The 23,454-nt window shown below is 44.4% G+C and overlaps 1 protein-coding gene across 10 annotated transcripts in view; it reads left to right on the top strand.

Moving 5' to 3' along the window:
• LPP (LIM domain containing preferred translocation partner in lipoma) overlaps positions 1-23,454 on the top strand; it is a 353,044-nt gene that overhangs the window by 183,486 nt on the left and 146,104 nt on the right. The gene's annotated exons all lie outside the window — the stretch shown is intronic.

Below are 23,454 nucleotides of genomic sequence, written 5' to 3'. Positions count from 1 at the left end.
AAAAGGGCAATTCTTGAGATCTCGTAAAATCATCCCAGACATGTTTGTGCCCAGTTGTGCCCTGCCTTTGCTTCTTCATCTCATGACTGGTCTAATTTCTTACATGTATACGGATCTGTAGGCATGTATGCAGCTGTATGTATGCCGTGTTTGTCTTACCGATGTCAGCCCTGAATACAACCCCAAAAGTCAAAAGTATCAAAGGGATAGCTGAGCGATGCAGTGCATAACCACTATCCATACAGGCCTTCTCTTTGGTTTGCAGCTCTTTTGGTTCTTTTCAATGTTGCATTTCTTTTAAGTAATTGAGAACCGATACCTTTGGAGCAGAACTAAAGTGATCAGAGTTTGTTTAGATTTGCTCTTGTTTAAGTATGTGAACTTAGCAAAAGCAGAGTTAAATCAGATTTGTGCACTTTTGAAAGCGTCCATCTGTGCACAGAAGCTCTGGCGTAGTGGCCTGTGTGGTTTCCGTCCCTTCTGCAGGGACCTCCCAATAAACTCTTCTTTCATTCTAGCAGCATGTACACAGTTATTGCATAAACTTACAGACTTGTCCTTGAAAAACAGTCTGATTTGGGTCAGTCAGTCACAAAGAGCAACAATGTAAACCAGATACAATTCAGTCCTTTTCCCAGTGGGTTTTTGCTGTTGTGATAAATGAGACAAGTTTTAACAGTGATAGTGCTCAGGCACGGTGTTGAATAACTAGTGTTCATTTTGTTCGCGTGGGCCAAACACATACGAATGCACATTGTTACTGGGAAATGCTTTATAGTGTCAAAACACTGCAAGAGTTAACTGGAAGAAATTTGTACTTACCATTTTCCTTGGTAATGCCCATGGTCAGCTCCAGCATCTTCGTAGAGACATATAAATGCTGTAATGACTTTGCTGAGTGTTTGCAGTTTCCTAAAAGTACTGCTGACTGTCTCCTGATGCTTCTTCCTTTGGGATCTGGTGTTCTGTGAATAGGTTGCTTTTCCACTTTTATTTTGTACCTACATAATTTAAAAAAAAAAAAACAAACTTTAAAAAAATCACCGTGTTCAAATTCAAAGTTCTGCAGGTGTATTTGAGTTTCTGGAGGATCGGAAGGCATAGCCCAAGTTTTGGACTTGATCCGACTTCTTAAGTTTATCAGCCTCCAAGATGACATGTGCTGCTCAGTGCACGTGCTTGTTCCCGTGGCTTTTGGCCCGCAGTTCGGGGGGGGCTCTGAAGACTTGTTGCCTGTGCCCAGGAGTGATGGGTTGCTGCTGCTCCCTGATGTGTTACAGTCACTGTGTGCTATCCAGTGGGCAGAAGCAGCTGAATTTCATCTCTAGGACCAAATCCCAACTTTCTTTGTTCAGTTTATCAGACTGTTCAGGATTTATTGGTTAGCATAATGTTGTCCTGTGAAAAGTACAGCTACAGCAACTTCTAACTATAGCTATTAGAGAAAGAAAATGCCAGAGTTGAATGTATCATCTGCTGTAATTAAGGAGTACTCAAACAAGTCCTTGAAAGGTGGAACTAGAAAGTAAAGCTTTGATATTTTCCTTTGTTTGATCTGTACTAGGTATTAAAACTGGTGAGTCATTTGATGGTCTTATGGTAGGATAATAGATTAGGCTGCAAATTGTGAGGTACTTACTCAGAACATCAGCACGTTTATTGGATTACACCTTAGCTGACCTTCCCAAATTTATCAGGATAATGGCTGCAGATGGGAAATAGAGTTATGACTTGTTTTCAGAGAAGACGTTTCCAGTTGTGCTTATGCGGTTAAAGCATTATAATAATTTTATAGATATACCTTGCCCTTGGGGATACTCTTATTCTGGAATAAGAGAAATTTTATTGTTAGGTTTCTTTTTTATATTATCTTCAAGATAGTTTTAAAGCAACATAAACTAAACTGTAACATCATCCTCTCTCAGTGGAGTAGGGGTGATAGCAGGATAATGACAAGCAGTTTATTTAACGTACCCTACCCATTGGCATAAATTCACACAGAGGGAAGCTCTTTCGATCCTTGGCATGACTTCAGGATTGCTATGAGACACACTGCACCGGGAGGTGCCTCTGAAGCAGAGGGACTTGTACCCTCCACAGCAGGTTTGGAAAGTCCATAATGCTTAGAATGGATGGGCCGATGTCAACCCCAGACAATTCCCCTTGGTCAGCAGACCTGCTGTTGAGGACATGGATGAGTATGAATCTCTGCACCATCCCTGCATTGCTTACCTGGGCTTCACATGGGTAACGTTTTTTCTGTGCCAGGCAGGTGACAAAGACATTGCCATGAGCTAAAAATGACCACTGTTAATAGAGGGCAGGGACAGAGTTTTGACACCTGCGGTCAGCAGCCCCGTCCTTGTTCCCAGTGGTCCTGCCTAATTCAAGGCAGCTGAGCTGAAAAGTGAAGGTAGAGGAGTCACCCAGGTCCTGCTGGCTGCTTCCCATGCCACAGGCGGAGGTGGTAGCATGCTGTTGTCCTGCAGACCTCTGTTGCCTTCTCCTGTGAAGCGGTAAGTTTGAAAAGCGTTTTCTCAACATAGATCCTTTACGGAGCAGAAGAAGTCTTTCCTCCCCAGAGCAGCAGGTTTGGTGGGAGGAGGTCCTGCGAGTCTGGTACCCCAGTGTGAGTCAGCCCCAGTGTTGCTGAACCTCAAAGTGAAAGATTCTCTCAGGCTTCGTTTCTGGTTAGCTCTTGTCTCTGTCTTGAGGCGTGTGTTGAGAGAGTCCCCTGCAGCAGAGGTTTTCTAGGCATTGATAGTTTACTTCATATTGGCCATCAGCAATATGCGGGTGAGAGCAGCTTTTTATCGCTATCACCTCAGCCCCGGGCTGAGCCCATGACTTGCAAGTGAAAATCTCTCTGACTGAGTCACAGAAGCAGTCCAAAGTGATTAAAGTGCTAGGTTTTTTCTTTCAAAATTGCACATATCAAAAAGAGCAGAAAATTACAAGACTATATCGTCATGTTTAGCTGCAACACAGCAGCATCTAAGGATGCTTTCTGCCATGGGAGGTGGTGTAGGAAAGACCATATTTCAAGAATTCAGCTGGAGCCGAAGTTCTAGAAAGGACCAAACATCACCTGAGCTTGAGAGGTTTCTCTGTGACTTTCACCAGCACGGCCAGTTCCACCATTCTGGTGCAGTGAATTGAAATGGAGGAGGGAGACCAACTTGATCTCAAAATTACCATGACTGCCATGGCATGTTAATAGATGAGCTTGCCTTAGGTATTGTTTGAAGAAATGCAGATGCATTATGAAAAAAATCTAATTAATATTTTCCTCCTGTTTGGTAAAGTTTAGAAATGCTGGTGTGATGAGTAAAGTACAGAGCTCCTCTTGTGTAGCTGCAATGTGTTTTCTGTTTACTTATCACACCTTCTAAATTGCAGTAACCCACTGGAAAGTTCAGAGGCAGAGAACCCACTACGCCTTTCATTAGTAAAAGGAGGTTGTACAGACAAGGCATTTAGGTGCATAACTTCCATGGATGGGAGCAGGGGCCATTCCTAAATTGGGTGAACCCCGACTAGGGGGGCTGATGAACTGTGGTCATCTGGCTCCTCTATTAAAGGGTATTTCCCCCCATTTTTACCTGTTCTGCTTAAATGCTTGCTTAAGAGATGAGTGTAGCAAGGCCTTAAGCAAAAAAACATTCCAAATTTCAGCCCATAAAATAAATGTTTGCATTTTTTTAAAAACAAGAAAACTTTGTGACTCTGGAGAGAGGGCTTCCAGCAGAGGTTGTGAAAATGAATACTGGAAATAGCAGCATACGAAAGTTCTGGATTTTTTGTCCCTGCTGTGAATTATGTATTGAATGCTGATTGCTTTGTCCGGAATTGGGCACATACCTTCTGAAACTCTTGAGTTTTATCCCGAATTTCCAACAGATTGTCTGTTTGGCAAAATAGGACTTTGTGGGAGGTGTACCCAGTAGTAAGATGTACCTGGTCCAAAGGTAATTATTAGCCTTTTTTTAAAAGCAAATACTGGGTGGCCAAAATTTATGGAGTATTTAAATAGCAAAAAACCATGCTTTGATGGTCAAGATCAAATCTGCTTGTCTACAGCTCTCAGGCAGCCTGATCCAAAGGGGACTGGGCTGGCACTCTGGAGACCTGTTTCATTCCCAGCTACCACCACTGTGCTAAATGACCTTGAATGCAGCATTTCTACTCTGCTTCCTCTCAAAATCTCTTCTGTCCTTGTAGCTTGGCAACCTCTTCAATGTGATTTGCCTCTTGCTACCCATGGGTATGGCATCTAGCAAATTGAAACCTTGGTCTGGGTTGAAGGCCTTTAGGTGATGTGGTTGTACAAATTATGAAAAAGAGAAAGAAATAATTCTTTTCATCTAACAGATGGGGAAAATGAAGGCAGAGTTAGGCGAGGTGTCTGAAGATTCACACCTATGTCCCTGCCTCTGTATCATTGCCCCCACTACTAGACATCTGCCACTATCCAACACTGTCATCCTAACTGAGTAATATTTTGAAGGAAAAGGAGTTCATTCTCAATTTGAGCTGCAGAACAATAAAAAAGTAAAGAAAATTAAATTAAAAAAATCAGTGATACATTTTCATTAAGTTCCAAACATACTGGGAAATAATGTCTTCTAATGACTGGAATTTAAAAGGGATTTAAATATTTGACAGCGTTGGTTGTTATCCTATCAGTTCTTTTGACAGTGAGTTGGGGATAACAAAGGCAGTGTAAAGGCAATGGACGTATTGTTTTGCAGAGTGATGGGACAGGATTGAACAGTTTCAGCTGTAGGATGGCAAACCACAAAACGAGGGAAAATATTGAGTGCTGAAGACCCCTAGTAGTACTCTTCCATGTGCATTTCTAATTTTACTGCCCCACTTAGAGCTGCGCCAGGAATGCATGGCTAAGAGTTTGGGTGTTTTATCTTTGTTTACGTGGAGCTGTATCTCCAACCATGAATAAAGCTTCCTGCTCCGCAAAGAACAGCGCATTCCCCCAGCATCGAAAAGGAGCTTTATGATTGCTCTTGGTTTGGGCTGTGGGATTGACATATGGGCTCTGTGAAAAACGGATCATTGAACCTGTATTCAAAACAGCCCGTGCGAATTTGCTAGTCCAGGCTCAGAGTCTGGTTTCCTTGTTCCTGCTATTTGCCTGAGCCTGGCTTCTTAGGTAGGTATGCACCGAACGGATTTTGCAAGCGCAGTCTGTGGAGGGTTTGCTAGCGTCCCAGTTGTTGTCAGGAATGGTTTTCTTTCTTTTAAGAAAGAAAATTTAGGGGTACAAAAAGATTAAGATTAACTTGGTGGGTTCAGAATTAATTCCCCCCTACCGTAGTGTTTATGTGACGGAGAGTTTGTGGTTCCTCAGTTACAGGGCTCGGTGGGATTCAGCTGTTTCAGGTGTTCAGAATAGTACTGAGTCTTTTCAATGCAATTCGGGCTGAAATGGATGGCTTAGCTTCTGCTGTCTTCAGATATGATATCCGAGGTAAATAAAAGTGCCCAGGCCTCTTTCTGCTAGTCTGAGCGTGTCTAATCTGTGGGCATCTGTGCAGCTTTGCCAAAGAGGCTTCTGAGTCCAGCAGCACAGCATGGTAGCCAGGCAGTGCTTTCCCCGTGGCAAGGGTCTCTCTGTATTTGTTCACTTGAGTTCTGTGCATCTTGGTTTTTCTGGGCTTTTTAGTCTCTTGGGTTGTGGGACAGAAAGGCTCGTTGGGAATAAGCCCATCTGGTGAAACTGAGAAGCATTCCCTGTCCATCCTAAAGTGTTGATGACCTTTTAGTAGGACAATCCAGCTTCTCCAGAGCTACATGCGCTACGCAAAGCTTCTCACGAAGGCCATGAAGTGCCACCATTTCCCTGCTGACTTGGATGACTTGTGTGGACATAGAGGGACGACAGTGTCTCATAGAAGTGTGCCCAAGCTGGCATTGAACTGGTGAGCTCTGACGCTTGTAGCAGCACTGGAGGGCTCATGCAGGCTCACCGCAGGGCTGCTGGCAAGGGCTCTTCTCAGCGGGCTGTGACATTTTTGCCGTAGTCATGGACATCAGGAATTGCACGGGCTGATGGGGTCACCTCTGAGAGCTGTGCTCCCGCTTCTGGCTCCAGCACGCTGGCTTTGTGCTGTTTGGAAAATCTGGGTGGATTACTTAAAGTAGAAAAGGAAGTGTCCCATCTGGAGCAATTTCAGTGGGTTCCTCCCAGCACTTGAGAAGCAAAGCCTCTACGTCCAGGAAACTCTTCCTTCTGCGGTTCCCCTCTCCAAAGGCAGAGTGACATTCCCACCCTGCGTGGGTGGTGTTTGAGATGGTCGCAAGGCTGAAGCTTTCTAGGAGCAGCTCTGCGGGCGTGCTGGCTGCGAGCAGCGCACGTCTCTTATGCCGTCCCTGACACGCCTGCGGGCAGAGGAGCATGCACAGCACAGGGATGTTCAGCCACGTACTTGTGAGTTGGAAGGCATAGCCAAGAGATGATTTCATGTATGTTTGGATTTGGCCTTTCTCTACCAGAAGGGGAACCTTCCCGCGCTCATCAGCTCCAGCCGGTGCGTGTGGCAAACTGACGCTGCTCTGATTAGCAGATGCTCGAATCGGTTGCATCTGCTGGTATGTATTAAACCTTAATCCTTTTGATAAGAGCATGTCCATTAAGATTTTTAAAGAAAGTTTTCTGAGATCCCAGATTATCAGCTCGTCACAGATGAACAGGATAAGAGTGACCTTTGCAGGGTATTATTTCTTCCTCTTATACTATCATCAGAGTGAAAATAAAGCAGTACTACTCCTGCTGTTTCTTTTTTCTGATATATAATCAAGTTCACAGAAATCTCAGTAAGGTTTACTTTTCCCCTTTCCCCTTTCTCTTTTTTGCATCCATTTGGGTTTTCTGCCTACGTGCTTGGCTGCAGCTTTAGATGACGACTAGTGTTGGATATATTGGACTTTAAAATCTGTGCAAGCATCTCAAATTTGTGTGTGGATAAAGATAAATATTTACTTTGGGAACAGTGATAAAAAGCAAATAGTACCTCATAATTTGGTCTTTTTTTCATTCTGCAGTTGTGATTATTTTGTTGTGAGTGCTTGAGAGCAGAGCTCTTACTCTCTAAAGCCGTTCAAGGCCTTCTACCTATTGTTATGTTTTCTATCTTTTTCCCCGCAATGGGACCAAGCTGCTGTATACCATCATCTCAGGAAGCCTGTCATCTTTTCCCCATCCTTGTTTTTTGGCACTCGCCGTGGTTTGGCACTCGTCTCAAAGGGACCTGGCACACTTCACAAGCTGTCCATGTGTCCAGCCAGCAAAGAGCAGCCGCCTCTAGGGCAGAGACCTGCGTTTCGTTGGGACGCAGGCTCTGCTTGCATCCTTGCACGGGTCGATGCATCTGAGTGCTTCAGCGGCATTAGATTTACCACCACAACAGCAGCCCTGTGAAATACGGAAGTATGCTTGCTATTTCATGGTCGAGGAGGAACCGAGGCACTGGGAGATTAGATGACTTGGTTTGTTCGTGGGTCACTGGAGGAGCTGAGGCCAGACCATGGACACCCCGTCATGGACTTCTCCTCCTCTTGTGGATGGATGGGCAGAGTGTACATGAGAACATCCCCTGCCAGGAGGATTTGAAGAGGTCTCAGGTGTGGGGAAATGCATCCACCTTTCTCCTGGAGTGTATGAACCAAGCAGGGGAAATAAAAAACCTTACATTTCTTTTGTGGGAGGGTGTTGCTTGAAACTCAGCTAAGCCAACAGACTTCTTGATGCAATGTCTTGACAGTAAACCCTGAAGGATTCAAACTCTCAGGCCCAGAAAGTTGTGGCGTCCTGCTCCTGTATCATCACTCTCTGATCTACCCAGCTCTCTAGAAGTGGGAAGTTGTTTTCCCCACCTGTGTACGGCTGGAAGTTGAGCTTAGTCCTGTGCCACAAGGTGGTGATTTCCCCACGCATGTGGCAGCCACTCTCCTGCACAATGCCCACCAAGGAAATAGCTAGCGCGTTTTGAAATGAAAAGCGTAGTTGCTTAATTCTCCCCACCCAGCACCCATCGGTGTCCAGCAGTTGGCTGTTCCCCACCTACGGTTTGAATCCAGCGGCTGCTTTTAAGTGGGTCTAAGAGAGGACTATATGTATGCAAAACTCAGTGGCTGGGGAGGAGGGACGCAGACCCACGTCTCTCGGGGAGCTGCAGTATGGTGCTGGCTGTCCTCGCCGTGGCCCGTGGGCTGCCCCATCCGCGGACGTGCACAGCGAGCTCCGAGCCCGCTGCGCGTCTTGCAGGCAACCTGAACTTTTGCTCTTCCAGACTGTGCTGTAAGCAGGATCTCTGACCTGAAACACAGATTGTTTGGCTGACATACACAGATAAATGCCAAGGTTAATACTAGGGGGAGAAGGGAAGCAGGAGGGGTGGTCAGGAGAGGTAACGGAGGAGAACAGGAAGGGTCAGAGTCTGCTCAAGATGCAAGACACAAGTCCATAGGAAATTAGGCTTCCTTTGCACCGCTCTTTATGGTTTCTGTTCCTTTGGCGTTGACTGTTTCTCTTCTGCACACAGTAGGAACCAGCTGCGTTTCCCTCCCTGTTAGGGAAAGGAAATAGTTCAGAGCCAAGGGAACAGCACAGCAACTTAGAGAAACACCTGCATGGCAATGCATCACTTGGGACTTTGCTCCCACTGTGACCTGCGCTGGATGTCTTCCCCACGCTATTTCCACCAAAGTGGGAACGATGGCTTTGTGATTTGTGCATTACACTCACAGCAAGGAGAGCATTGCCTTGATATGCCTTCAAATTGCCTCGAACCTATCCAGAGACCATTGAAGGGCAGTTGTAGATCCTGCTGACATGAGTTACTGTTGAGTTGCGCTCTTTAAAAGAGGAGGGCAACTAACTTCTGCGGTTGCAGTTTCTAAATACTTTTGAAAGGTGAAGGCTAAAACATGCTAGGGAGCTCTAGCATATCAAGTGTGGCCCTCACAAGTTTGTCGTGGTTACTTATTGGTGTCTGTTTGCGTGAGCACTTGCAGCTTTTCATGTGTTTATCCTTGTAATGCCCTGAGGAAGGAGAAGTTTGATTCTTTTGTTCTGCAAATGGAGAGCTGAGGCACCAAGAGACTGTGCAGCTCGTTGTAAAACAGGGCTTTGGGACACGCATCGGTGATGTTCTGGGATAGTGTCATTCGCTGGTCCATCCTGTCTTTCACGGTCTGTTTTTACAAGGGTCTGTCCTCCAGGGGAGAGAGGACCCCTCCCTAGAGCCCTTGCTGGACAGTCTGAAGGCAAAGCAGATCTCTTCCCAGTCTCATTTCAGGTAGGGCTGCCTGGAAGAATCTAGAGCCCTACAGAAAAATGAGAGCCAGCCATGCAGTTTCTACATTAGACCCTGCTACCAGTGCATAAATAAACATGATACATTTATAGCCTGAACATATCTCAGGATTGTTGCAAGATATTCCTCGTTCAAAACCATTAACCATTAAAGTAAGAGGCAGATGCATCTGTGGACGGTTTAAGGGGCTGCGTCTATATTTTCTCTTATTGATTGCCTTTTGCCTTCCTGTCTGGAACCTTTTGAGAAATGACTGTGACGCTGAGATGCATTGTCTCTTTCTGTATATTAAAGCTGCCTAGGCTAAAAAAAAAACCCCAAACCACACCCAGCCCGTATCTGAAAGCTATGAATTGATAGATCCTTGCTACAGCTCTTCAAATAACTGTAAATTACTCCAGGCTGTTAGTTTCATTGTAAGGAAGTTCCTTCCTTGACTCAGACTTCCTTGCATCACAGTAAAATGCAATTAGGTGACGTACATCTTGTGGCTTGGAAGCACTTATGATTTTCTCAGCCTTATGTTGTCAACTTTTGCTCAATAGCAGGCTTGCGGACTGTGTCAGCGTGCCTGTGTTAGCATATATTATCACCATATGGTGTTTCAATAGCGAATAGGAAACTTCTATGAGTATGTAAAAGAGGGTGACACGGAAAAAAATGTTATAGCAAGATAAACCTAACGTGCTGCTTCACAGCTGAAAGTGAGCACTCTAACTAACTGCTGTTTCTATGGGAAATCAATAATGCGTTGGTCCAATGAGTATTACTGTCTTGTCCCACAGATTTAAAAACAAACAAAAAAACAAACAAAAAAATGTACCTGGCCAGAAAAATGAGATTTTGATGCAGTTATAAATATTTCTGCCAATGTTTACAGTCTGAGACTGATTCCTCCCTGCCCAAGCAAAATATTCAAAGTCTTACGATGAATTCTTCACTTGGAAAGAAGTAATTTCATGTGCGTAAGTACAGCGAGAGCAAGGGCAGGTTGTGCAGTTTTTATGGCATTATGTTTAAAGACAGATAGGATTGTTGCAATCGTCTCGCCTGGTTGTAAGCATAACCCAGGTCAGAGACTTTGCTATCTTGTCATAAGTAGCACTGTTGTTTATCTTTGGGTTGACGAGAGGCTGGGTATGTTGCCCCCTCTGAAGTGATTGTGAGAAGTTGATGAGAGCCCATTGCAGGAAGCTCAGAGCCATGAAGAATTGCCATCTTGCATACCAGCAATCACTCCAGTCATCCTGGGGGCTTGGGCAATTTTGATTCCCTCTTACAAACCCATTAACTCATGATCCAAGAAGAATTCAAGAAAGATGGAGGGCACAGTTCTGTTTCCATCTGGCAGAAAGCCGGGATGCACATGCAGTTTCAAGCTGTGATTATCAAGAGGGGAAGAGAAGGTGTCAGGCTTGATTACTGTGCTGGTTTGCAAAAAGACCAACTGTGCATTACATGAGATACCGGTGCAGTTAAGACTGTTTTGCAGTCTTAAAAAGTGATGGATAAGCCGCTGTTCTTTGGCTGGGATGTTTTAAGCACTATACAGTTCAGCAGGGAGATAGTACAAATACTGTATTGAACTCTATTTAATCTTTTTCTTGAAACATTTTGACTCGAGTCCTCATCAGTAGCTAATGTCCAAAGTGCAAGACAGGGGATCTGGCTGTGGAACAGGGTGGCCACGAAGGTCACAATGTTTTATGAGGCTCCAGTGACAGAGAGCTGCTACCATGCTCAAGACAGCATGCTCCGCTTCGCATGAAAATCCATGGAGATACCACGCAGAGGATGCAATCATCAAGTGCTTCTTTAGGGTAAATGTAGATCATTGTTAGGTTTTGGAGGTATCTGGAAGAGCCAGCACCCCAAAGCAGGCCTGCATAACACTGGAAATCATCAGGCTTTTTAGCTTTTTGGAAAGACTTGCCTTTGACAAGACTTGGCTTTGACACTGTTGAGTAATGTGGTCATTTTAACTAATGGCAATAAAGCTTTAGAGAACACCTGCTGTTTCTGTATTGAACATATGTGTGCATGCTCATGTAAAATCACAAATGCATGCAGGTCTAGAGAATATAATTTATATTTGGCATCTTTCCTACAAATTGTATTTTAGAACACCTTAAAGTCTTCCTGTAAACAAAATAATTTCAGAATTGAGCTCATTAATGAAGAGAAGGAGATGAGGTAAGGTACAAAGGCAAAGGAGGAAAGAGGGTTTTTTTTGTTTTGTTTTGTGGGCTTTTTAAAGGCAAAACAACCATTTGACGGATTTGATCATTTGCTGAGTGTACTCAGTGATTTCTCAGGAGGACATATAGACAATCTCAAGAGACTGTCTGCATGATAGGAACTGCATGGAGCCAGAAATGAAGTGATGGGCTGATTGCTTAGAAAGTATAAATGGAGGGAACATCTGAGGATGTCTGGCTCTTTCGCTTGTGAGCCAGTGTTGGATTATCCCCTATAATCAGTGCTTTCCCCAGCCCAGTTTCAAATAAATTAAATGTAAATATCTCATTGCTTTCTTTGGGTGATTATTCCAGACTGAAACGTATACAGCTGCTAAGAGGTATTTGACTTCAGCATTTCCTTGCTTAATTTAATCTCCTTGTTCTGAGTGACACGTCATGTATGTGTCCATGCATGTGTGCTCCTACCATGTGGATGCATACCACATCTATACATAGTGTACAAGGAGGTTGAAATTCCCCAATGCAAAGCTGTATTAAAAGGACTGACAGTCTGGGTCTGTAATATGCCTGACCTGACAATCAAGCAAACTTACTACCATGTCAGCCTGCCAGATGGATCATCTACTCATGATGTAACATGTATTGCCTCTGAATATATTGGAGTGCAGTTTCCTATTTTATGTTTGTTGAGCTGAGAAAGGGAGAGGGAAGAGACAGTTTTATTTGAACTAAGCCCACTCATTTTAAATGTGTTTAATGATAGCAATATGTGACAGATAAAATCCTAGGCCCTGGTCCATGTTTATTTTAATTTCAAGCAATGGGGAAAGATGGAAGAGATAAAATTATAGGCTAAAAATGTCTCTTGTCGTAAAACAGCAACTTGAGCCCTGAAGGGGCTTTCCTTGCTGCACTCTGCAGGACTCTCAGATATGTCTGTCAGAGCTTTGCCTTTGGCCCCGAGAAAGGTCAGGTTGGACTGTTTGGCATCAGCTTTTCTAATTGTTTCCTCTAAACTTACTAAAGATAGTAAGGGTATACTGAAAGAGTGGGGAGGAAAGAAATACTTGGTTTGAAGCATTTATCACTAACCTGGACTTTCTTTCAACGTAGTCCCACCCTGAACCTGAGAAGGAGGTGAGTTCTTCTCAGACCTGTGTTGTAGATGTGTCCCTGAGACTCCCAGACCTGTCACCTGCTGTTGTGTAACCTTGGCTGAGCCGTCTTTTGTCTCTGGGCCGCACTTCTCCTTCTGTTAAATAGGGATAAACCCATTTCTTTGCCTGCCTACTTAGCGTAAGGTGTTTGGGTGAGTGTTCAGTACCTGATGCAGTGAGGATGCATAGGTAATGTGCTGTTTGTGACCTGTAGTATTTGCATCTGGACCTCTGGGGCTTTCTTCTCTCCACCCCTTCTGTGACTGCAGCATGGGTGGATTAGGATAAATTGTCTCTCTCCAAAGCTTATGTTGAGCACAACTTTGCAAATTTGTGCAGCTGCTTCACTTTTTTGTGTGGCTAAGCTGGCACAGACAACACCAAAGCAGGTGTCTGTTTGTCTTTGAAATACTTACCAAGGTGCTGTTCTCCATTTTCAAGCTGTTCTTTGCTTGAACAGCTTAAGAACTCCCTATACATCCAAACCAGGTCCCTCAATCTGCTAACACATCTCTGAGGAGCTGTAAGCTCACAACTCAAGGAAACGTGAAGGAGATCCTCTTGTTCTGCAAAGATGCTTGAACTGGCTTCCCAAGTGGGATGTTGTGTCCAACAGCTGGGAATTTTTCATGCAGACAAGTGCAGCACGGTATAAGGAGGCAGTAAAGCTTTGTGCTCAGAACTGCCATCTCCCTTGGAGATGCATTGTGTGTAGGCGTACCAGTGCATCCAGCACTAGCTCCATCACATGATGTTGAGTCGCCCTCTGTTAATTGGACTTCTCACATGCAGAAGAGACTGCAGTTTCACTCTGTTGGAAGACTATCCCCTGGGGAATTTTTAATATCTTACTTACCTGCCAAGTTTTCTTGAGCATCTGAAATGCTGGCTGTCGTGAAGACCCAGCTTCGGCTCTGGCTTGGCTCATTTGATGGAAGCATTGGTATCCTGCTTCCTGGACTCGGATGAATGCTTTTGTAACGTTGTAGGACCTTGTTGTCTGCAACTGAGCTTGGAGGGAAGTCACATCTTGAGTGCACTCGGTCAGGTACATTTTGACCCAACTCCTATCATTATAGTGCTGGTCTACCGCTGTTTTTTTTTTAAAGACAGAAGTGGCACAAGTCTGGTTTCTAGAAAAAAATCCTGCCTGGATCAGAAATCGGAATTTAAGCCTTGACTTTTCAGTATCTTTCTGTCAAGTGTCAGTGTATATAAGCCTGAAATTAGGAACCTGATTGTCCATCCTGCGTCAGATGAATGGTCACTCCAGCTCACTGTCCTTCGCAGTAAATACCAAAGGAAGAAGACAAGAGTAGTGCAAATTCATGGCAATACTGCCCCAGAATATTTCCCTTTATCTAAGAATTTGATGTCCACAGAGATTGGCTTGATAAAAATGATGTCTTCCATAATACTCAGGGATTTTTCCTCCATCAGATCATCCAATTGCTTTATGAACTCATAAAACTCTGGAATTTAAAGCATCCCATGGCAAAGGAGTCCCATGGAGGTGGGGCAGACCCACCTTCTTCTTGATGTTCTCCATTTGCCTCCCACTAAGGTGGTTTCATGTTGCTTCTTTCTAGCAGTAAAAGTGACAGAACGATCATTGCTCCTGTTTGTACCACTCAGAGTTTTGGCTGTCTCTTTTCAAGGCTCAAGGCTCCTGGTATGCTTAGTTGTTTCAGAGGAATTTGAAACATTTAAGTGCAGTATCCATTTGTTTCTGATCAGGTATTGCTGTCTAACTGCAAACTGGTGAGTTTGAATGCCAAAAAAATGGAAGTGGCTCCTGGACCTGTGTTACTGCCTTTGTTATTTGCTATTGACTTACTCTGAAGCAATGGATTAACTGTGGATTTTGTTTTGTTAGAGGTGAAGCCTGTGATTCGGCTGCGGGACTTTCCTTTCAGAGTAACTTGCCTAGTGCCCTGTTTTTTCAAAATTTTTCTTTTTTTCAGTCATTGCAGGATTAAACAATTTGACTAGATTTTGACCTCTTTGCCAAGGTTTTTGCACGATAGTTTCTGAAGACAGTATCCATGGGCACTTTGATGCTCGCAAATACAAAGCGATAGGCGATAGGAGAGATACAAGGTGACTGGTTTGGGAGAGGTCTGATGCAGCCATGGTACTTTGGAACCAAACGGGATCTGCTGTTTTCTCTTTCCTCCCAGATCTCTGACATGTCCCATGTATTTTCAGTAAGACTTTGAACTCTTCTAGCATTAAGTTTCCCATCTGTAAAACAGAGATGGTAATAATCACATATCGCACCTGGCTGTCTGACTTTAGAAAGGATTTTCAGATCTTCAGCTGAAAATGCTTCTGCAAGCACAAAATATTATGGTTTTGCCAGCTTATGTAAAAAAATGTTTCTTATAGTGAAAAATCAGTATATCAAATACTTTTATTTTCTATAAGGGAATTCAGCATCAGAGCCTTCCAAATGTTTGCATTATAGATTGTGTGCTGTTAATTTAATTTCAAGTCCTATGCAGAGAAGAAAATGTTGAGTGCACTTTAGTGATTTATACTATGATTTGATCAGTGTGTTAGTAGTCTGGTGGATCTTAACTTTTAGAAACATCTAAGAGTTCAATACATTAGAGATGAATAAGATATGTACATGAACATGTGTGCTTTTATTGCTTTGTTAAATTAAAACTTGAGCCCTTTTGGGCTGAAATAACTAGCACTTCTCCAGCTCTTTTTCTGTCTTCCAAAAACTCCTCTGCGCAACCAGTACGGATCTAATGTGCTCTGCATTATTTTGCTGCTTTAACATGGGGACCTGTAGAGACAGTGAAAGCTCTGTATAGAAAGTATTGTAAAGTGAGGGAGGGAGCCCAACAAAGCTAATTATACAGACACTCCCACTCTATTACCCTTTAGAGAAATTGAGCCTAACATTCTGCACTTAAGCTTGTTAAACTATTCTTTTAGGGTGCAAGGATCTTATTGAGGGAATGAAATAGCTACGCTGTGTAATCAGAATGGGAATTGGAGCAGATCATTATATTTACTCATTTGATTAGCCATAAAATAGCTACTGAAGTCCCCATTTTAAATCTGCTTAGCAATTGTGCAGCAGGGCAAACTGGGTGTTTTAATTAGAAAAGAAAAGAGATTGCGGTATTTTTTTGTAAGTAATAAATACATAAACACACACACATTGTGATCCTGTTTATGTAAATAACCTCTTCCCTGTGGGTGTTCTTGCCTCCTAATTGTTCAGGGTCTGTCTGCTTCCAGCTGCAAAGAAAAGGGGAATGAAAGGTTCTGCACATCTACTTTGGAAAGCACACTGTCTGGGATGTAAAATCCAGCTGAAGAGATTTAGATTAGCCATTAGGGTAAAATTGCTATAGGAGCGATAGGTAACTGCAGAAAAAGGTGGCATGGAGAAATGTTAGGTCCTCGATTACTGGAGGGGCTTTAGGTCAGGTTGTGCAAACATCTGTCAGGAACAGTTTAGGCAGGGTCAGTCCTACCTTAAGGGAGAGGACCAGACTGAACTGATGGTCCTGAGGTCCCTTTCAACCTGTAAGATTTGCTTAAGAAAAGTGAGGCCATACTACATCATCAGGGGGTTTCCTCTGACCAGCTCCCATTCCCCGAGGGACCTGAAGTCTCAGGTGTGTTCAGGCAGGGGCAGCGCGTCGTCTCCCCTGAAAAATCTGAGACCTACAAGTCCACGGCTGCCTTGCGGTAATTGACTGCTTTTGTGCACAGGGAACAGCTGAGGATGCCCTGCTTTCTCTCTAAGAATAATTCGGTGCCCTGCCGCTGATCTGTCCATAAAGGCTTGGAAATGAGCCATTACCGAAGGTTTCATTTTCTGGCTTCCTTTGCAATCCAAGGGACTTGCAAATCAGAGCGGATGTTCCAAAGGCGGCGAGCTCTGTAGCCACTGGTTTCTCTGTTCATGATGGTCATGTCTTAATGTTTCTTAAGTATATAATATGCCTTCAGGAAGCTCAACAGCTGCAAAAATATTTCAGCTTTTTATTTATTTATTTGGTTTTAAGACAACCTGAAACTGTGAAATAAGCTTGGTTACAGAGAGCTGACTTGTTTTTAAAAGCATTAGACTATATGTGGAGTGATGACTGTTGGCAGGCATGTGTTGTGCTGCTTTACCTTTGTGGGTCACTGAAAATGACAGTTCCAAATGTTTTTAATGACAATAACAAAATCATTCTTGTGATGTTGCCTGTGGATGACAAGGCCTTTGGGCAGCAGGAAGGGGCACAGTAGCACTTTACCATTACAGTTGTAAGGGGTGAAATAAGTATTTGGCCTAATGACTCTTTTTTCATGGACAAATTCTCCAGTATTTCGTTTTTGTTCATTGATTTAACTGGTGCCCAGGATTAGGAGCCACTTGCAAATGGCCAGAAATCCTACTGCATTCAGAAGTCATCTCCAGAGAGGCTCAGAGCAATCCTTCCCAGATATGCTATAGGGACCTGAAAGGAGCCACCTTGGGGAAAGAAATGCCAGCACTGGCTGTTCTGCATCTGCCGAGGAAGACATTGGTGCCTGGGGTTGTTACTCTGGCATCATTCCACAGCACTAAATTGTATAAGCCGGACATTGGGCAGGTGAAAAAAAAAAAAAACAAAAGAGCCATTATTAGGCCCAGCATACCATTAGGTATAACTTCATGGCCAAGAGAACAAGCACCTAACTAGAAAGAGGTTAGAAGTATACTGTAAATTTTAATGAACACCTAATTCTCTTTTTAATGTGGCTGGGACACCTGCAGTTGGATAGGGCTGTTCTGCATTGCCCTGCATCACTGTAAGCACCTTAGGGCCCGCCTGGCTGGCAGGAGGAGCAAGGTCTAAGGGGAAAAAGAGAGGCTGCATAGTTCAGTTTTCACTTGATTGTGGCAGCAAAGCTATTTAAGGGCTTTCTCTGAAGTGCTGCACACCTGTAGCTCCCACTGAAATTAATGGAACACTTCACATTGATGCCAATTCTTCTCCTTTTCTTTCCATCCATCAGTCTTTGCCTAGATCCTTTCTGTGCCACAAGGATGGAGAGAGCCCCAGTCCGGTCTCACAAGCACAGTATATGCAGAATAACTGGCCGAGTGACCATCCTGGAGGAGCATTTCTAACATTACATCCCCACTTTTCATACGTGCCTTTCCCAAGTGAGCAGCTGCTTTGCGCCCAGGGAAGCAGAGTTTGTGTTTAGACATGTCTGCGAATTGCAATTGTTGGACTGGATCAAGCTGTCACTGTGTCGCTTAAATGTTAAAATCTCTCAAGCTGTCACAATGACTTTTAAATTGAAGCAAAGGTGATGGCTTCCTTTTCACATCAACAGTCGCGCCACTTCCAGAGCTGTGCGTTCTGGCACTCTGCCGTCTGCCTTTTGGTTTGAGGATTTTTATTCCCCCCAACCTCCTTTCCTGGGGTTATTCACGGCTCACCTGCCTGGCTGCTGTGGGGGCATAGTTAAATCAGGACACACAACTCTGTGCTTTCAGCCAGTCAGGTGTTTCCAGCCAAGAGCGTAACTTTTCATAGTAATTTGGTGTCCTTTGCATAGGATTCTCTCCCTTCCAGGGAAAAGTGTACTCCTGTAATCTGATCTAAAAGGGCTCCTAAAGGAACTATTTAACTATTTCTCTAGAAGTGTGTAATAAATTTCCCGGGAGGACTGGTGCTCTTCTGCATGGTGGAGGAGTGAGAAAGTATTTAGTGAGATTTCCCAAGAGATGAGTCTGAATGCGTCTATTCTATAGACAGATCTGCTATTATTGCTCATTGCAGGGACATGCAACAGTGCACAGAAGCAGCTTTGGCTTTGCTGGTGTTCCGCCACTTCAGAAAGGGCTTTCCCTTCTGGAAGAGCTGATCTCACTAATGCTTGTTTTGGGTCCAAATGCATGGGTACCTCTGCTCAGTGAAAAAGTGCTGGGTTGGCTTGCTGAGGTGGTCTCCCATAGGTGGAATGAGCTGCCCTCACGCAATCCCACCACCAACATACACAGAGCTTTGATGTGTGAAATGAAGGCAAGGGCACAGCCATTTCTGTACGTGTCCAGTTTTAAATGTTGGGAAGTCTCTCTGGATTTTTCCCAAAGGCTACGTGAGCTGTGTTTTGGCATTTACAAAGCAACAAGACTGATGCATGTGTTTATGTGACAGGCAATGGAGAGTTCATTGCACTCCTGGTGAATCCATCAAAAGTTATTGGTCTCATGCTAATTCCTTAAGATTCTGCCTGGACTGGAGCACTGCCCACCAGGAGCCTGATAAGCCTGAGGTTACAGTATGCGCTCCTGCTCCTGATGCGGTCGTAGTGTTTGGTGTTTGCAGATGAAGCATCGGTAGGTGAGGAGGTGGTGACTTGCAGTAAGGGCACGTGAAACGCCTGAACTGCTCTGGCAGCTGGGCACTTAGATGCTGGTGTTTGAGCTCATAGTTGCTGAGATTTTGGGTGGGAGGAAGAGAAAATCAGATCTTGAAAGCTATGGGAAATTTGGTCTTTGGCATCTGAATAGGAAAATGTGTGGCATTCAGCATCCACAGGGAGCTTTGTGCTGAATCGGGCAAAGAGCTAGAGGAGCTGGAGAGTATGATCTTCTGTCCTTTTTAAGGCAGGGATATCACTCCCTTTTAGCCCATCAAGACTAGCTCTTTGCACGGGATGTCCTTTCCCAGGCTAAGCTGGGAGGTGAGTAGGCTGCTGGTTTTGCAGAGCTGTCGGAAGGCAGGAAAGCCCAGAGCCCATTTTAGCCCTCCCTGCAAAGGACCAAGTCACCTCCGCTTCTGGGTTGGTGACGTTGCACTTGAGTTTCTCCCTGGCCTTCGGGCTGCCCGCTGTCAGGTCACCTCCAGTTTCGGATGAGCAGGAGATGATGTGGAAATGCCTCCCTCCTGGCAGGGGTAGGCAGTGACTAAACTCACTGTTGCAGTCAGCTCTTGGCTGAAGCACTCCGTTGGTATAATTAAGGCTGCATGGGGGTGAGCAACTACTTCTCTGAAGCCCTTTGCAGGCATTTTGGAGTCTGCCCTGCCCGTGTGGCATTTCTGTCTGTGTGTCCCTCTCCCATTCAGGGTTGGTGGAATGACTAAGTAGTGCTGACGGCATTAGTTGTTGGCCTGTATTAATTATTTCCGTGGGTTCTATTTACTTGCGTGTTCCCTATGGGAATGCTGTGCATACAGATCACAGCAGCACTTAATTTTATTGCAGTAAGCGGCTGAGGTTGGGGAAGGGGAGGGGGAAGAGGAGAGAAAGGGTCGTGTATGCATCAGCCCTGTCAGGCTTTTCCTTCTGTTTCATTTGTGCTGAGGTTTTTATTATCATTAAGCCGATTGTATCTGTGGCACAAAGGGCTGAGTTACCTCGGTAACCACACTAGCTGGGATGGTAATCCATTTATAGCATCACTGCTCAGGTCTGATTAAATTAGCATGCTGATGACGTAAATGCTTGGCTGGGTGATGCTGACGAGGCTGCTCCTAATAGGAACTCTCGCCCTTACATTTATTCTCATTTATTTCATGAGACCCCTGCAGGAAATGTACAGAAATAAGGCTACAGATGATTGACTCTTGTTTTCAGAACAACTTGTGCTGCTAGCAACAGACAGCGCTTTATCTGAATGCAGACGGCAGCCTGCACATTTTGCCTTGTTTCCTCCCGCTGCAGAATTCCCCACGCAGCCCTGCTGAAGCAGAGCCCCAGTCTCGAGCCCTGCTTGCCATCTGCCACAGCAGTGCGGGAGCAGCTCCTCTGTCTGATGGTTTATTTCCAGACACCACTACAAAAGAAATAAAAAGAGTAATAATAAAAGAAGAGGAACACCCTGGTTCTTTACTCCCTCTTGTGAGTTTCCTGCAAACACAGACATCCTTTTACTCATTCAAAACAAGCCAGTTATTTATGTCTGAATTTTCATCATTGAACAATAATGTTCAGTGCTAGCATTTAATACCATGTGGATCAAATGCTTTCAGCATCTTCTGTCCAGCCCCCTTGAGGGAAAACACTGACAACTGCATGATCACATATCTGTGCCTGTTGTTTGATGAAGTGGTGAGAACAAGAGGACTGAGAGTTGCTGAAACTCCTGGCTTCCCTTCCCAGCCCTGCCTCTGATTTACTGGATGAGCAGTCTTTGGGGCAAGCGGCTTCCTAGCGGGCCCTTTTGGGCTCCCAGGACTTCAGTTTTTCATCTGTGAAAAGAGAATTAAAAAAGATGCTTTTTTTTTTTTTTTCCTTTTTGCAAGAGGCATGGGAGTGATTACGTGTATTTAAGTTCCAAAACTATTTGGAGATCCTCAGGTGGAAACTCTGAGGTTCTGAACAATTTACCATTTTAATTGTCAGGTTTGATTTATCCAGTCAGCATAGAAGCATTTAAAAGGAATTTTTGAACAAAAGCGGTTTCGGGATGGAGGACTAAAAATGCAATAAATTTTAAGTAGCAATAAATAGTTTGGCCTTAGCCCTGGAGTGTGAGCAGATGTGGCTACACAGAAACGACTGGAGCTACACCTGCTTTGAGTCGTATTTGGATGCAGAGATCTGTTATTTGTGAGATAAAGAGCATAGTTTTGAGACACGAATGCAAACGGGCCAGTGCTGTCATTTTCTGGGCCTGCAAATTGTCATCTAGAGCTTACAGGTCTCCTCCTTGGGAACGCTGGGGAAAAGGGACGGTGTTTGGGTGCATGGGAACCCTCTCCCCACGCCTCTCCCAGCCCTGGTCTCTCTCTTTGGGACGTATCCAGCGCTAAGGGGACCCTGCCCAAAATTTCAAGACATTGCTCTGTAAAGATGAGGGGCACTGAATTGGTCAGTGGCAATGCTTCACCCTCCTGGCAGCCAGCTGAGCTGGAGCATCTGAACGCTGCTGCGTTTGCTCAGTGCTCCCGACGCAGGGATGGGGATGCTCCTGCCCACTCCACGGTCTGTCTGGGACACACGTGTGCTCCAGCCGCGGCCCCACCAGCACCACGCTGAGATGTCGGCTCTGCTCGCCAGCCTCCTGCCGGAGCAGGTGCGCTTTATTAATGAAGGTATTTTGAAGGGTTTGATTCTACCTCTGGCTCAGTTCAAAGCATCCCTCTGACAAGAAGTCCCGCACCCGTGGCCCGGGATGCCTTACCCTGGGGCTTTCCTTTAAATTTCGACTTTAACGGCTAATACCATTAATTTACAATTTCCACCGTAAAAAATGTAAAAGCCACCAGCAGCAGCATGTTCAGGAGGGACTGCAGTACTCTTTGGCTGGACTCTGCTTCCTCCAGAGGTGACAGGCATGAGCAGCATTTTGCTGCTTTACTTACTAAATAATTTTCAGCTCCTGGTAGAGTGAGCTGCCTCCAAGGGACACGGACTCATGGTGACCCACTCAGCACATGAGGTGATGGAAGCTCTTCACAGAAATGTCCATCACTCAGCAAGGGGGGCTCCGGACTGTACCAGGGCTTGGGAAGTCATCCCTTTCCTTCTCAGGTCCACGGCATCTCTGCTTAATAAGTGAATAATCAGCCCTCTCTTAATTACCAGACTTCGTTTACTTAACCTGCATGCTGGGGCTGACAAGGGTGTATGAAGAGGAGGTGGCTGTTCTGTTCCACCAGCATTCGCGAGCTGACGAGCAATGTTTCAGTGTCAAGACCATGCCTGTTCATTTCAGGGTTATCAGAAGAGCCTAGCTGAGGTCTGAGCCCCTCCTTTTCAGCTTTTTTTTGGAAGATTTGTCCAAAATAAGAGTCATATTTTGGTCTGAACGGTCTGCCACTGACCTGGTTTGCTGAAAGGAGAAGTTACTCTGGCTCTAATGAGCTCAAGTCAGACAACGACCACAGTGCAGGAGGGAAAGTCCCACTGAAATTCCCCTCCCTTCCCCACAGGTTTCTGTGATTTTTGGCATGAGTGCGTTGCCTTAGAGTGCCTGGAAATTTTCATTATAGGTGAGCAAAATTTCAACTAATTTGTCTACCAAATTAGAGCAAGGCAGGGGATGAACAGTAATAAAATTCCTCTTTGTTGAAACAGACCCATTCTTGCTCATTTGGAGAAAAAGAAAAGCCTCTCATGTTAGCATGTGTTTTGATTTTGATGCTACTCGAGCCTGGTCCCTCTCCTCTCTGAAGTCCTTGGGATATTTGTATTTTATTCCAGTGAGAGGGGAATCCATTGGCAGTATTTTGTTTAACACCATGGGGATTTCTTTTTATTTTGGGGGGCGTGGGGAGCAAGAGTTGTTTTTTAACCATTTTTATTGTTCTAAAGGAAAGTTTGCTGCTTATTATCTCGCAAGCTTTTATCTGGTGCTGAGTCATGGAAGTGAGAGAATGTGTAGGCGTCTTAGCATAAGAGAGAGTAATTCTGACATTTACATTTACAGACAGTTATGCTTTCCAGAAAACTTTTTTTTTGTGGGTTGCAAAAGTGATTAATCTGCTGCTGAAACTGTCAAAGGAGGTTTTCTGTTTAAGAATTTTTTGAAAGAGAGAAAAATCTGTTTCTACTTATAGGAAATAAGGTAGAAATTGAAATGAAAAAAAAAATCATACTGAAAGAACAGACAAGAAAATGTTCCCTTTCCTAATGATATTTTTCCTTTTTCTTTTTATGTATCTATCCATCTGTCTATCAGCCTATATATCTATCTGTCTGTCTCATGGAAAAGTCGTGTGGACTTTGATAGATACAAAACTAAATATAGTAGAATTATGGCTGAGTTCAGCATTATCAATTCCAGCTGTTAAAAATATC

This window comes from Haliaeetus albicilla, chromosome 9 (assembly GCF_947461875.1).
Source record: "Haliaeetus albicilla chromosome 9, bHalAlb1.1, whole genome shotgun sequence".
Lineage (NCBI taxonomy): Eukaryota > Metazoa > Chordata > Aves > Accipitriformes > Accipitridae > Haliaeetus > Haliaeetus albicilla.
The sequence above is the reverse complement of the archived record's forward strand: the minus strand, read 5'-3'. Positions and strand labels throughout refer to the sequence as shown.